The sequence below is a fragment of the Pleurodeles waltl genome, chromosome 9 (genome assembly GCF_031143425.1).
Source record: "Pleurodeles waltl isolate 20211129_DDA chromosome 9, aPleWal1.hap1.20221129, whole genome shotgun sequence".
Classification (NCBI taxonomy): domain Eukaryota; kingdom Metazoa; phylum Chordata; class Amphibia; order Caudata; family Salamandridae; genus Pleurodeles; species Pleurodeles waltl.
In genome coordinates this window covers 591071266-591086452 of record NC_090448.1, presented here as the reverse complement: position 1 = coordinate 591086452, position 15187 = coordinate 591071266, and positions in this window count along the sequence as shown.

Sequence of the window (15187 nt, the reverse complement as noted above, 5' to 3'; positions counted from 1 at the left end):
CTATGCATCTCTCGCTTCACCTTCTGCCAAAGGATCGAACGCTGACTGCTCAGGACACCTGCAAAACCACAACAAAGTAGCAAAGACGACTACTGCAAACTTGTATCGCTTCATCCTGCTGGCTTTCTCACCTGTTTCCTGGTGGTGCATGCTCTGGGGGTAGCCTGCCTCCTTCTTGCAACAGGAGCTCTGAAGAAATCTCCCGTGGGTCAACGGAATCTTTCCCCTACAACCGCAGGCAACAAAAGACTGCATCACTGGTCCTCTGGGTCCCCTCTCAGCACGATGAGCGTGGTCCCTGGAACTCAGCAACTCTGTCCAAGTGACTCCCACAGTCCAGTGACTCTTCAGTCCAAGTTTGGTGGAGGTAAGTCCTTGCCTCCCCACGCTAGACTGCATTGCTTGGTACCGCATGTTTGCAGCTGCTCTGGCTCCTGTGCACTCTTCCAGGATTTCCTTCATGCACAGCCAAGCCTGGGTCCCCAACATTCTAACCTGCAGCGCACAACCTTCTGAGTTGTCCTCCGGTGTCGTGGGAACAAACTTTTCTGGCTTCGGGTGGACTCCGGTTCACTCCTCTTCTAAGTGCCTGATCCGGTACTTCTGCGGGTCCTGCCTGCTTCTGTGAGGGCTCCCTGACTTGCTGGGCGCCCCCTCTGTCTCCTCATCCAAGTGGCGACATCCTGGTCCCTCCTGGGCCACAGCAGCATCCAAAAACCCTAACCGCGACCCTTGCAGCTAGCAAGGCATGTTTGCGCTCTTTCTGCATGGGAAAACCTCTGCAAGCTTCTTCACGATGTGGGACATCCATCCTCCAAAGGGGAAGTTCCTAGTCCTCTTCGTTCTTGCAGAAACCAAAGCTTCTTCCATCCAGTGGCAGCTTCTTTGCACCCTCAGCCTGCATTTCCTGGGCATCTGCCCACTCTCAACATTGTTGCGACTCTTGGACTTGGTCCCCTTGTTTCACAGTTACTCAGGTCCGGAAATCCACTGTTGTTGCTTTGCTGATGTTGGTCTTCCTGCAGAAACCCCCTATCACGACTTCTGTGCTCTCTGGGGGTTATAGGTACACTTTACACCTACTTTTCAGGGTCTTGGGGTGGGCTATTTTTCTAACCCTCACTGTTTTCTTACAGTCCCAGCGACCCTCTACAAGCTCACATAGGTTTGGGGTCCTTTCGTGGTTCGCATCCACTTTTGGAGTATATAGTTTGTGTTACCCCTACATCTATCTGCTCCTATTGCAATCTACTGTAACTTTACATTGCTTGCATTACTTACTTTTGCTATCACTGCATATTTTTGGTATTGTGTACATATATCTTGTGTATATTTGGCATCCTCATACTGAGGGTACTCACTGAGATACTTTTGGCATATTGTCATAAAAATAAAGTACCTTTATTTTTAGTATATCTGTGTATTGTGTTTTCTTATGATATAGTGCATATGACACCAGTGGTACAGTAGGAGCTTTGCATGTCTCCTAGTTCAGCCTAAGCTGCTCTGCTATAGCTACCTTCTACCAGCCTAAGCTGCTAGAAACACCTCTTCTACACTAATAAGGGATAACTGGACCTGGTACAGAGTGTACGTACCCCTTGGTACCCACTACAAGCCAGGCCAGCCTCCTACAGGAGGTCATCTTCATTGAGGCTGCCCTCAATGCTTGCAGAGCTGTTGGACTCTCCTGTGAGAGAAGCAACATCTCTGACTATCACTTCTGGAGTCAGGGTTGGAGAAACCCTGGGCTCCCTAACTAGGAGAGGGGGTGGGAAATTTCCCTCCTCATTACTACCCTGGGGAACGCGTCGCTGGTGCAGTTTTTCTTGAAGTGGGGAGACAGGCCAGTAGGGCTGGGGCCAAAGCAGTTAGTGTCTCCGTCTTCTCTGCAGGGCTTTCAGGTCAGCAGTCCTTCTTCATCTTCAGGTTGCAGGAATCTCTTTTGCTTGGTTCTGGGGGCCCCTAAATACTCAATTTAGAGGTGTGTTTAGGTCTGGGGGGTTAGTAGCCAATGGCTACTAGCCCTGAGGGTGGCTACACCCTCTTTGTGCCTCCTCCCTGAGGGGAGGGGGGCACATCCCTAATCCTATTTGGGGAATCCTCCATCTGCAAGATGAAGGATTTCTAAAAGTCAGAGTCACCTCAGCTCAGGACACCTTTGGGGTTGTCCTGACTGGCCAGTGACTCCTCCTTGTTTTTCTCATTATCTCCTCTGGCCTTGCCGCCAAATGTGGGGCAGTGGCCGGAGGGGGCGGGCATCTCCACTAGCTGGAATGCCCTGTGGCACTGTAACAAAGGGGTTGAGCCTTTGAGGCTCATTGCCAGGTGTTACAGTTCCTGCAGGGGGAGGTGAGAAGCACCTCCACCCAGTACAGGCTTTGTTACTAGCCACAGAGTGACAAAGACACTCTCCCCCTGTGGCCAGCAACATGTCTGGTGTGTGGCAGGCTGGCAAAACTAGTCAGCCCACACTGGAAGTCGGGTATGTTTTCAGGGGGCATCTCTAAGATGCCCTCTGGGGTGTATTTCACAATAAAATGTACACTGGCATCAGTGTGCATTTATTGTGCTGAGAAGTTTGATACCAAACTTCCCAGTTTTCAGTGTAGCCAGTATGGTGCTGTGGAGTTCGTGTATGACAGACTCCCAGACCATATACTCTTATGGCTACCCTGCACTTACAATGTCTAAGGTTTTGCTTAGACACTGTAGGGGCATAGTGCTCATGCACCTATGCCCTCACCTATGGTATAGATCACCCTGCCTTAGGGCTGTAAGGCCTGCTAGCAGGGTGACTTACCTATGCCATCTGCAGTGTAAGGTTGGCATGGCACCCTGAGGGGAGTGACATGTCGACTTAGTCATTTTGTCCCCACAAGCACACACAAGCTGGCAAGCAGTGTGTCTGTGCTGAGTGAGGGGTACCCAGGGTGGCATAAGACATGCTGCAGCCGTTAGAGACCTTCCCTGGCATCAGGGCCCTTGGGACCAGGGGTACCAGTTACAAGGGACTTACCTGGATGCCAGGGTGTGCTAATTGTGGAAACAAAGGTACAGTTTTAGGGAAAGGGCACTGGTGCTGGGGCCTGGTTAGCAGGCCTCAACACACTTTCAAATCATAACTTGGCATCAGCAAAGGCAAAAAGTCAGGGGGTAACCATGCGAGGGAGGCATTTCCTTACAGCTGCCAACATACTGCTGTGGAGGCAGTTAACCGTCTGGCATATTACGACACAAACACACCAAACCGACGGAATCCAGCCACGTACAGTGGCAGTCCCAACACCCATACCGTTACGCCAACAGAACAACACCCACCACATCATGACCCAGAAATCATCATGGTGGATATTCAACAGCGGTAAACCATTGGCGGTACACACTGCGGCACTCAGAATGGACTCCCAAATACTAAACTACACAACACTGGCCAATTCAAACAACACCCACCTGACACCCATACACACACCACACCCACCCACTCACACCACCATAAAACACATATCCACATTACCCATAACCCTTTACGAATACAAATCATTGCAACCAGACAGACATCAAGACCACTGTGACAAATACACACACCCATACATCCCTCACATACTCCACTACGCACACCCAATCAAACCACCCAACACCCACACACTCACACACATCACACAACACCCATGGCCCCACAAACGCACCCCCAGCACATGTTGTCTAAGGGCAAGGTTATGCAACATGCAACATGCCACTACTATCTGGCAGACCTTTCTGGGTGAGTAGCACAGGGATCCACCTGTTAGATGGTGGCACCTGAACCTGACCTAATATTGGGTATATGTCCCAATGCATAGAATCCTGCCTCCACAGTGGCCAAATCTTCCACCTGGGGGAAAGCAATGTAGATGCACATGTGTTTCACCAAGGCAGACAATGCCCTTGCCAGCACGATTGAGAACACTGGCTGTGACATTCATGCTGCCAAGCCCACTGTCACTTGGAAAGAATCAGTTGCCAGGAAATGGAGCACTGATAGCACTTCCACAAGAGGGGGGATCCCAGTGGGATGATGGATAGCTGATATCAGGTCGGCTCCAATTGGGCTCACAGCTCTCTGATTGTGGCTCTGTCCAGTTCATAGGTAAGTATAATGTGCCTGTACTCCAGTGTAGCCAACTCCACAAGGGGTCTGTACGCGGGGGTTCATCTTCTCCTCCCATTCATCCATAGCGGTAGGTATCTAAGGATAACAAGAGTGAGTAGGCTGTCATAATTTGAACAATAGAACCACAACCTCAGTGTACATGTTGCATTTATGTAATGGGACAATGGGAATGATAGGTATGTGCAAATCTAGGCGGTGACGTTGTAAAGGTTAATCTGATGGTTGTCCATCACCAGGACATGGCGACCACCTGTCCTGTAGGTAGGGACAGGTGGAAGTTACGTAACTCCGCTGACATTGGGCGTCGTGGCGGAAGACGGTCTTGCCTCTCTATGCAATTTTTTGTTGGAAAATATGGGGCTCTATGGAGTTCAGTGGCCAATGGGGATCTTCGCCGGCGGTGACGGTGCACAGTGCCACGGACATGACCGTCATTCTCTATCTCAATTCTCACTTGTCCCTGACCTTCAACAGGAGAACGTGTGCTGCTATGACCTGTCTGGAACCTACCATTGGACGGTGTGACCGGAGAAAGGGCCCCTGCCTTCACTGCAGAGGAGTTGGAGCGATTGGTGATGGGGTCCTACCCCAGTACAGACTGCTGTATGGGCCTCCAGAACAACAGGTGAATACACCTTAGGCACAATGCATGTGGGAAGGATACATGGAGATGCGTGTGCAAGCTTCGTGTCATGGGGGGTAATGTAATGTGGTGGTGTACATGGTGTGCGCCGGCCGATGTGTGTGCCAATGGAGATGGAAACAGGATTGGTGGGCCATCTGAGTGACAGGCTGGATTGTATCTGTAATGGTGTACTCCTGTCTTCATCGTCTCTACAGGTCAACGCCCATCAAAAGAAGGGATTATGGCATGCCATCACCAGGGACATGCGGACCCTGAGGGTCTATGGCAGGTGGAGCACCCACTGTTGGAAACGGTGGGAGGACCTGAGACTCTGGGCATGGAAGACCACGGAGGTCCAGCTGGGGATGGCATCCCAATGAGGAAGGGGTGCCTGTCGGAACCTGACCCCCCTGAAGTCCTGCATTCTGGCTGAGGCCTGCCCAGAGCTGGATGGGTGCTTGAGGGCATCAAAGCATACACAAGGGGGGAGTACAGTGGGCATTACTGCAATAATTGGTAGGTGGCATGGGATCCAGGTGCTGGGTGTCAGTTAGTTGTTGCCCCTTGATGCCAGGCCAGCCATTGCAGCGTGATCCAGCTCCAGGGTAATGGTTGAACAGGAAAAGAAGGTAACCAGCTAGGTTGCATTCCATGTCAGACAGGGCTTAGTGGTTTCAAGGAGGCATGCATTTGGCGGTGTTTGGCCCTCATTTTGCTGTGGCATCTAGCCAAATCAATGGCAGTGCAATGCATAGTGCTCATTCCTGATTCCTGTGTGTGAAAGTGCTGTGTATGCCAACTGTGGTGTTGGTGCAGTAATTGACCCAGTGTTCTCTTTCTCTCCCCCCTTTATCTTCTGTCATCCTGTACATGTGTGCATTAGCATCATCTGGCGGGGGAGCAGAGGCACCAGCAACAGAGGGAGCTGCATCCCACAGGACCCAGGAGGCAGAGTCCACCGAAGCCGAGGGAACCAGTGGGATGGAGCACGAGGGGAGTACCACGGCTGAAACAGGAGGTGACAACACAGACTCAGATACCTCCTCCAATGGAAGCTCCCTGATGGTGGCGGACACCTCTGTGACCACCCCAGCTGCAGTTACAGCCGCCACCCCACATACCAGCACCGCCCTCCCAGTAGCCCCTCAGCAAGTTGCCTGTGCCTGCTCACCCAGGAGGGTGGGCATCTCCTTCACCCCAGGCAGCTCAGGCCCTGCCCCAGTGAGCCCTGCTGCCCTGAGTGAGGAGGCTATTGACCTCCTGAGATCCATCTCTGTAGGACAGTCAACCATTGTGAATGCCATCCAGGGGATGGCATCCGAGATGCAGCAATGCAATGCTTTCCTGGAGGGCACCCACAGTGGACTGGCGGCCCAACAGAGATCGATTCAGGCTCTGGGCTCCTCTCTGATGGCTGCCATTGTCCCTTTCCCTACTGTCCCCCCTTCCAAATACCACTTCCCAGTCCCAGTCTCCTAAACACCAACACATCCCATGCACACAAGACAATACACAAGAGAAACACAGTCAAACACAGGCGCCACACTTCAACACACAAGCACTCGCCAAATACCAGACAGTTGCAGACACAACCATATCCACTGCCTCCACTGTCTCCCCCTTCTCCTCCTCCTCCTCCTCCACTTCCCTCACAGTCACGTCCACACTCACACCTGGTGCCTCAACATCCACCACCAGCATCACCACACCAAGCAGTAAACACACCTCACTAGCAGACACCTCCACAACTTCCATGCATGCATCCCCTGTGTCCTCTCCAACCATGTGAGTCTCTCCCCTCCTAAAGGTCACAAACGCAAGCACTCAGACACCAACAGCAATCCACCTCAGGTCAGCACACTCCCCATGCACCTACACCCAAGTCCAGCAGATGTACTCCTCCAACAACCACTCCCTCAACCTCCAATCCCATCCCTCCTCCCTCTTCCATCCCCACCATCCCTAAAAAGCTTTTCCTTAGCCAACTTGACCTCTTCCCTTCTCCTCCCCCCGGCCTGCTCTTAAGAGCAGGGCCCGAATGACCCAGCCTATCACCTCAGAAAGACTGTGCATGTGGACAGTGGAGGCACCTCCTAGTCGTGGAGGCAAGAAAGCAATGGTTCCCACACCCCCAGCCGGGAAGGGTAAGGATCCCACAGCCACTGTCATGAAGGGGAAGAAGCCCTCGACTCCTGCATGAAGGGGAAGGAGGCCGCACATCCTGCCATGAAGGGGAAGAAACCCTCGACTCCTACCATGAAGGGAAAGAAGCCCTCAACTCCTTCCATGAAGGGGAAGGAGCCCGCACCTCCTGCCATGAAGGTGAAGAAGCCCTCGACTTCTGCTATGAAGGGGAAAGAGCCTGCACCTCCTGCCGTGAAGGTGAAGAAGCCCTTGACTCCTGCCATGAAGGTGAAGAAGCCCTGGACTCCAGTAGAGGCTGGCAGGATGACACCACCACCAACACCACCAGTGATCACGGAACCCTCACCTCCAGCTGAAGCAGTGCAGCCAACTCCTCCTCCAGAGGCTGCACCTTCACCCACTGACACAGTACAGCCCTCACCTCCAGCAGAGGCTACCCAGGAGAGACCTTCACCTGCTGACACAGTACATCCGTCACCTCCAACAAAGGCTGGCAGGATGACACCACCACCACCATTGGTCACGGAGCCCTCACCTCCAGCTGAGGCAGTGCAGCCCACTCCTCCTGCAGCGGCTGCACCTTTACCCACTGAGACGGTTCAGCCCTCACCTCCAGCAGAGGCTGCCAGGATGACACCACTACCACCAGTGGTCACAGAGCCCTCACCTCCAGATGAGACAATGCAGCCCTCACCTCCAGCAGAGGCTGTCCAGGAGGCACCTTCACTTGCTGACACAGTGCAGCCCTCACCTCCCACAGAGGCAGGTAGGATGACACCGTTATCACCACCAGTGGTCATGGAGCCCTTACCTCCAGATGAGACAGTGCAGCCCGCACCTACAGCACAGGGCATGTAGGCTACCCTCTTGCGACTGCTGTTCAAGGAGCCCCCACCAGAACCAGTGGGCAAGTCACCCACCTGGGAGATTGTGGCCTTGCACTCCTCAGCACAGAGAAATCGTCATGGAACCCCCTCCAGAAGCAGTGGGCAAGTCACACACTCCAGAGACTGTGGCCTTCCACTCCCCAGCACAGATAAATGGGCATGGACACCCCTCCAGAAGCAGTGGGCAAGTCACACACTCCAGAGACTGTGGCCTTCCACTCCCCAGCACAGAGAAATGGGCATGTACCCCCCTCCAGAAGCAGTGGACAAGTCACCCACTCCAGAGACTGGCCTTGCACTCCCAGCACATGAGAAATGGGCATGGAGCCCCCTCCAGAACCAGTGGGAGAGTTCCCAATTTTGGCTGAGGAGTCCCCCACCCTCATCCCCCTGAGGTTCCTGCCCACTTGCAAAATTATGCCTCTGCTTGGTTCAGTGCAGTTGATGTCAGGAGACAAGTTGGGCCTTGGACTGTGCCCTGTGGCTATGTGGGTCCTTTGTACTTTGGACTGGGCATTGGCCCTTTATGGACAGTTGTACATATCATGTTCATGTGGTGGCTTTTCCCTTGCTAATGCATTTTCAGTACTTCCGAAATCTGTTCCATGTTTTATTGTGCCGTGTGTTGTGTGCGATTGGTTTATGTGTACAGCTGGTTGTGTGTATGGTGTGTGTGTCTGGTGTGTGTTGTGCGTGTGTCTGTCACTCTCGTTTTCCTCCGTCCCTTGTGTGCTAGGAGGCTGTACTCACCGCCATCGTCTTCATCGGCGTTGGTGTTCCAGGTAGAGCATGGCTTGGAAGAGCATCGGGAAGACTTGCAGTTCCGGTTCAAAGGCTGTGGAGTCCTCTGTGTACTTGTTCAAGAGTCTTTCGTTTTCTGTGTTCTGTTTCTGCCAGGCTTTTGATGGCGTTGGCACCACCCCAGAAATCCTGGTGGTTTCCTGTGTCATAATATGGTGGGTGGTACTTTGTCTTCTCCCTGGCTGTTGATGGCGACCGCCGTGGTGCGTGATGTTAACACCCTAGCAGATGGTGTGGCACATTGGCTGTCTATAGGAGTTCTCAATGCCATGGTCATAATTTGGTGGTAATTACCGCCGGCCTGTTGGCGGTATTTCCACCACTTTATCACTCACCACCAATGTCATAATGAGGGCTATAATGTTTTGAACTTACCAACAAGCCAGGCTTTCCTAGGTGCAAGGACTTCCATCTGTTGTAGTATGCAGCTGTTGTGTAGTACTAGCAAGACATGGATGGAACCTGAAATCTTGCACACATAATGGTGATTGAAAGTTCTGCTGTGCAAACCACCTGCACATTGGCAGAGTGAAAATGCTTCCTTTTGTGGTACACATGCTCCTGGTTATGAGGTGTTACCAATGCAAGATAGGTTTCATCTATGACACCAACCACATGTGGTATGTCTCCCAATCCATGGAACATAACATTTATAATGTTCAGTGTATTCAGTGTATATTGTTCAGGTGTGATTTTGTTCAATGTTAGAAATCTGATGTAGAATTTCATATGTTTGAGCATAAAATCTAGGATCTGGTTTAGGACAAATGAAAAAGGTGGCTGAGATATGCCGATGGAATCACTAAACATGTACAGGAGGTAGCCATTAACATAGAAATGTAACACTTCTATTATATTCTTAGTAAGTGAGATGGGAGTCTGAATTCTTACGTCTGGTAAGATTTCAGACTAAATTGTTGTGCCAAAGCATAAATGGTGTTATGGTTAAGCCTGTTCATCCTAATGATGGTTTTTAGATCCATCAAGCAAACCACAGGGGTACCCATTGACCCAAAAGAGACCTGGGTAGTTGTGATATCTTCAACAATGTCTCAAAAGGTATGAATAGGACAACAAATCAACAGATAATTGTGGTCATTATGACATTGGCTGTGACTATTAAAGTGGTAATTACCACCAAATTAAGACCATGGCAGTGATAACTCCCATAGCAGCCAATGTACCACACCACGCACCATGCACCACGGAGGTAGCCATCAACAGCCGGGCGGAAGACTAGGTACCGCTCACCATATCATGACACCGCAAACCACCACAATTTCCGGGGTGGTACCAAACACCATCAAAAGCCTGGCGGAAACAAAACATAGAAGACTAAAGACTCACCAACAGAGACACAGAGAAGATCAACGTCGCTATGGAACCAGAACTTCATGTCCTCCCAATGCTCTTCTATGCAATGCTCCACCTTGAACACCAACACTGACTAAGACGACCAAGGTGAGTACAGCCACCTAGCACACAAGGGACGGAGGGAGGAAAAGGAGAGTGACACACATACACACGACACACACCATTCACACACACACCATACACACAACCAGCTGCAGACTTAAGCCAATGGCACAGGACACACAGCATAACAATACAAGGACTACAGGTCGTCAGTACTGAGATTGTAATTGTATGGCAACAGCCACCATATGAACCAATTGGAGAGCAAAGATATGTGAACAATTGTCCAAAAAGGGCCAATGCCCAGTCCAAAGTACAAAAAGCCCACATGGCCACAGGGCACAGTCCAAGCCCCAACTTGATCATGACTAACTTTGCACACAATTGTGCCGGGGCAACATCTTGGAAGTGGACAGGCACCTCAGGGGGAAGAGTGGTGGGGGGCACCTCAGCTGAAGTCGGGAACTTGCCCACTGGTTCTGGAGGGGGCTCCATGCCCATTATCCCTTGCTGGGGAGTGCAAGGTAACAGTCTCCAAGGTGGGGAACTTGCCCACTGCTTCTGGAGGGGGCTCCATGCCCATTTAAAATTGTTGGGGAGTGAAAGATCACAGTCTCTGAGGTAGGGAACTTGCCCACTGGTTCTGGAGGGGGATCCTTGTACATCAGTCCCTGGAGGGCTGCCTACATGCTCTCTGCTGGAGGTGAGGGCTGCTGTGTCTCAGAAGGGGATGAGGGCACCGTGCCCACTGGTGGTGGTGGTCTTGGTACCCTGCCAGCCTCTGCAGGAGGTGAGGGCTGATGTGTCTCAGCTGGGGAAGGTGCCTCCTGCTGGAGGTGAGGAATGCTGTATCTCAGCAGGGGAAGGTGCCTCCTGGGCAGCCTCTGCTGAAGGTGAAGGCTGCTGTGTCTCAGCAGGGGATGAGGGCCCTGTGCCCACTGGTGGTGTAGGTACCCTGCCAGCCTCTGCAGGTGGTGAGGGCTGCTGTGCCTCAGCAGGCGATGAGTGCCCTGTGCCCACTGGTGGTGGAGGTGTTGGTAAGAGTAAGGGCTGCACCAACACCACAGTTGGCATACACAGTACCATCACACACAGGATTGAGCACTATGCATTGCACTGGCATTCAATTGACTATATGCCACAGCAAGATGAGGGCCAAACACCACCAACTGCACCCGTCCTGGGACCCACAAAGCCCTGATTGACATAGAATGCAACCAAGCTAGGTTACCTGGATTTGCTATACACCCATTACCCTTGAGCTGGATCACACTGCAATGTCTGTTCTGACATTAAGGGGTACCCACTAACTCACACCCACCACCCAGATCCCATGCCACCTACCAATTATTGTAGTAATGCCTGCTGTACTCACCCCCTTGTGGCTGCTGTGATGCCCCCAAGCGCCCATCCAGCTCTGGGTATTTCACCGCCAGTATGCGGGCCATCCGGGGTTCAGGATCTGACAAGCACCCCTTACTCATTGGGAGGCCATCCCCACTTGGGCCTCAGCGGTCTTCTGTGCCCAGCATTTCAGGTCCTCCCACCGTTTCCTGCAGTGGGTGCTCTGCCTGCTGTAGACCCCCAGGGTCCGAACGTCCTTGGCAATGATACGCCACAATCCCTTCTTTTTAAGGCTGCTGACCTGCAGAGGTAATACAGAAAGAAGGACAGCATTACACATACAATCCAGCCTCTCACACATATGGCCCACCAAACCTGTTTCCAATTCCATTGGCACACACATCGCCCGGCGCCCACCATGTACACTACCACCTGACATCCCCCCACAAATGACACGATGCCTGCACACACATCTCCATGCAACCTTCCCACAAGCATTTTGCCAAAGGTGTACTCACCCATTGGTCTGGAGGGCCACAACACAGTACATACTGTGGTAGGAACCCTTCCACCTAATGCTCCTTCTCCTCCAATATGAAGGCAGGGGCCCTTTCCCCGGTCACAGAGGCCATGGTAGATTCCAGAAACAGGTCACAGCAGCACACGCAGGGTAGGTTTTGTCCTGTGGAGTCAAGAATCAAGTGAGGATTCAGATGGAAAATGGTGGTCATGTCCGCAGCGGTGTACACTGTCACCGCAGCCCCTGATCCCCATTGGGCACTGTACTCCATAGAGCCCCATATTAGCCAATGAGGAATTGCACGACGGTGCAAGACTGCCTTCCACCTCCACGCCCAATGTCGGCAGAGTTACCTCACTTCCACTGGAGGACAGGCACATAATATTCACCTATACACTGGACAGGGCCACAATCACAGAGCTGTGTGCCCAATTGGAGCCAGACCTGATATCAGCTATCCGTCATTCCACTGGGATCCCCCTTCTTGTGCAGGTTCTATCAGTGCTCCATTTCCTGGCAACTGGTTCTTTCCAAGTGACAGTGGGCTTGGCAGCAGGAATGTCACAGCCAATGTTCTCAATCGTGCTGACAAGGGTATTGTCTGCCTTGGTCAAACACATGTGCAGCTACATTGCTTTCCCCCAGGTGGAAGATTTGGCCACTGTGAAGGCAGGATTCTATGCAATGGGACATATACCCAATATTTTTGGGGTGAATGTACACATATTGTGTTGGTCCACCCCACCAGAATGAACAGGTGTTCAGGAATCAGAAGAGTTTCTACTCACTGAATGTGCACATGGTGTGCCTGGTGGACCAGTACATCTCCGACGTCACTGCCAAGTATCCTGGGTCGGTGCATGATGCCTTTGTTCTGAGGAATAGCAGCATCCTACAGAGGCAAAGGGTGTGGCTAATAGGTGAGCCAGAGTCCCCACCCACTGTATGTCAGTGTATGCCTTCAGGTGTTATCCCCATACCATTGTGTAAGGCTAATATTTGGCCCTCAATACTTGCAGGTGACTCTGGCTACCCAAACCTATTGCGGGCCTGACCCCTGTGAGGAGTGCCAGGACACGGGCAGAGAACGATTATAATGATGCACATGTGCGAACCAGGAGAATAATCGAAAATACTTTCGGCCTCCTGAAGGCCAGGTTCAGATGCCTACATCTGACAGGTGGATTCATGTGCTGCTCACCCAAGAAGGTCTGCCCGATAGTAGTGGTATGCTGCATGTTGCACAACCTGGTCCTCAGACGACATGTGTATTTTCTGCAGGAGGAGGAGGTGACCCTGTGTCAGCAGTGGCCCCAAGGACAGTGAGGGTAAGGAGGCAGAGGATGAGGATGTGGACAACAAAACATCAGTTATACATCAATACTTCCAATGACACACAGGTGAGACAGTGGAACTGACCATTACTCTGACTATTGATGTTTTCTGTGTGGCTGTAGCAGGAAGGCATTCACTTCCTTTGCATCTCAACTAACTGTCACCTATGGCTTGTCCTTTTACAGATGTTGGTGATATGGCAACAGTGGTGGTCATTCTGACCTCGGCGGTAAAAGGCACCTACCGCCGGTCAGAAATCCTCCATAATCCCGCCGCGGTCGCGGAAACCCGCCACGGTCATTCTGACCCGCAGCAGCCAAACCTCCGAAAATCCGACAGCCACAACAGACCGCCAGACCAGCGGTCGGCGGAAAAGTGGAGGTGACAAAACCTCCACCGTCACGCCAACAGAAATACGCCCATGCCATTACGACCCACGAATCCACGCGGCGGTCTTTCAAACGCGGTTTTCCATTGGCGGGACACACCGCTGCGGTCAGAATACACACAAACGAACAAAACTCAGCCACATTGGCCGATTTGAATTCCACACACCTGATACACATACACACACCACTCCCACACACACAATACAATATAAAACACACACCCACATCACCCACAAACCCCTACGACCAAAAATTCTGAAAGAAGGCCAGAGCGAGACACCACCATCCACAAACTAGCAGCCACAGCCACTCAACACCATCACCCACACAATATCCACACACAAAACAACACACACCACCACACTCAACACACTTAACTACACATACTCCACCCCACACATCATACACACCACCCCATGGCACCCCAAAGACACCCCCGCTTCTCAGACGAAGAACTCCGGGTCATGGTGGAGGAAATCGTTCGGGTAGAGCCCCAGCTGTTCGGCACACAGATCCAATACACCAGCATTGCCCGGAGGACGGAGCTATGGCAGAGGATTGTCGACAGGGTCAACGCTGTGGGACAGCACCCCAGAAATCGGGAAGACATCAGGAAGCGATGGAACGACCTACGGGGGAAGGTGCGTTCCATGGTATCCAGGCACAACATCGCCGTGCAGAAGACTGGCGGAGGACCCCCACCTCAACCCCCACAATTTACAACATGGGAGGAGGAAGTCTTGAACATCCTGCATCCTGACGGCCTCGCAGGAGTCGGCGGAGGAATGGATACTGGTAAGTTGAAGCTTCACTACTGCTTCCCCCCCACCTGCATGCCAAATCATACCCCAACCCTCACCCCCATCCTCGAACCCCACCCTCACCCCCACCCCCATCCTCACCCCCACCCTCACCCCCACCACCATCCTCACCCCCACCACCATCCTCACCCCCACCCCCACCCCCAGCACACCTATTCCCTGCCAATGTCTCACCATCACAACCCACACATCCCAAAACCTAGGCCTGCATGCGTCCACTAAGCATGGACACCCATCACCAAAGCATGAGCAATGCATATACACATCCCCCCCACAAGCCACCCTCACCAAATCCCCCACACACGAATGCCAGCACTTGGGGACACGGGAACCCACAGATACACCCATATGCCACACATTGAAACTATAACCATACCTCTATACCCCTGCAGGACCCGACCGTCAACACACCGCCGCGGAGGGCCCAGAATTCTCCACACCCCCCACCCAAGAGGCCGTCAGCGATGACAGCAGCTCTGTCGACCTGGACACTGATGACCAGCCCGGACCATCGGGGACCTCTGGACAGTCGGTTCCCCTCACACAGGCACAGGCCACTACAGACCCAAACCCCTCTGGGAACACCAGCACAGCTCCCACCCAGCGGGCCCATGCCTCTGTCTCCAGGGCGCGTCAATCTGCGGTGTGTCTACCACTACAGGGCACCCAGGATAACCCACCACCCCAACAACAACAGGGACCTGGGGGCAGTGGTAGTGGGCACACCGGCCATGGGGCAGAGGCCCAGGGA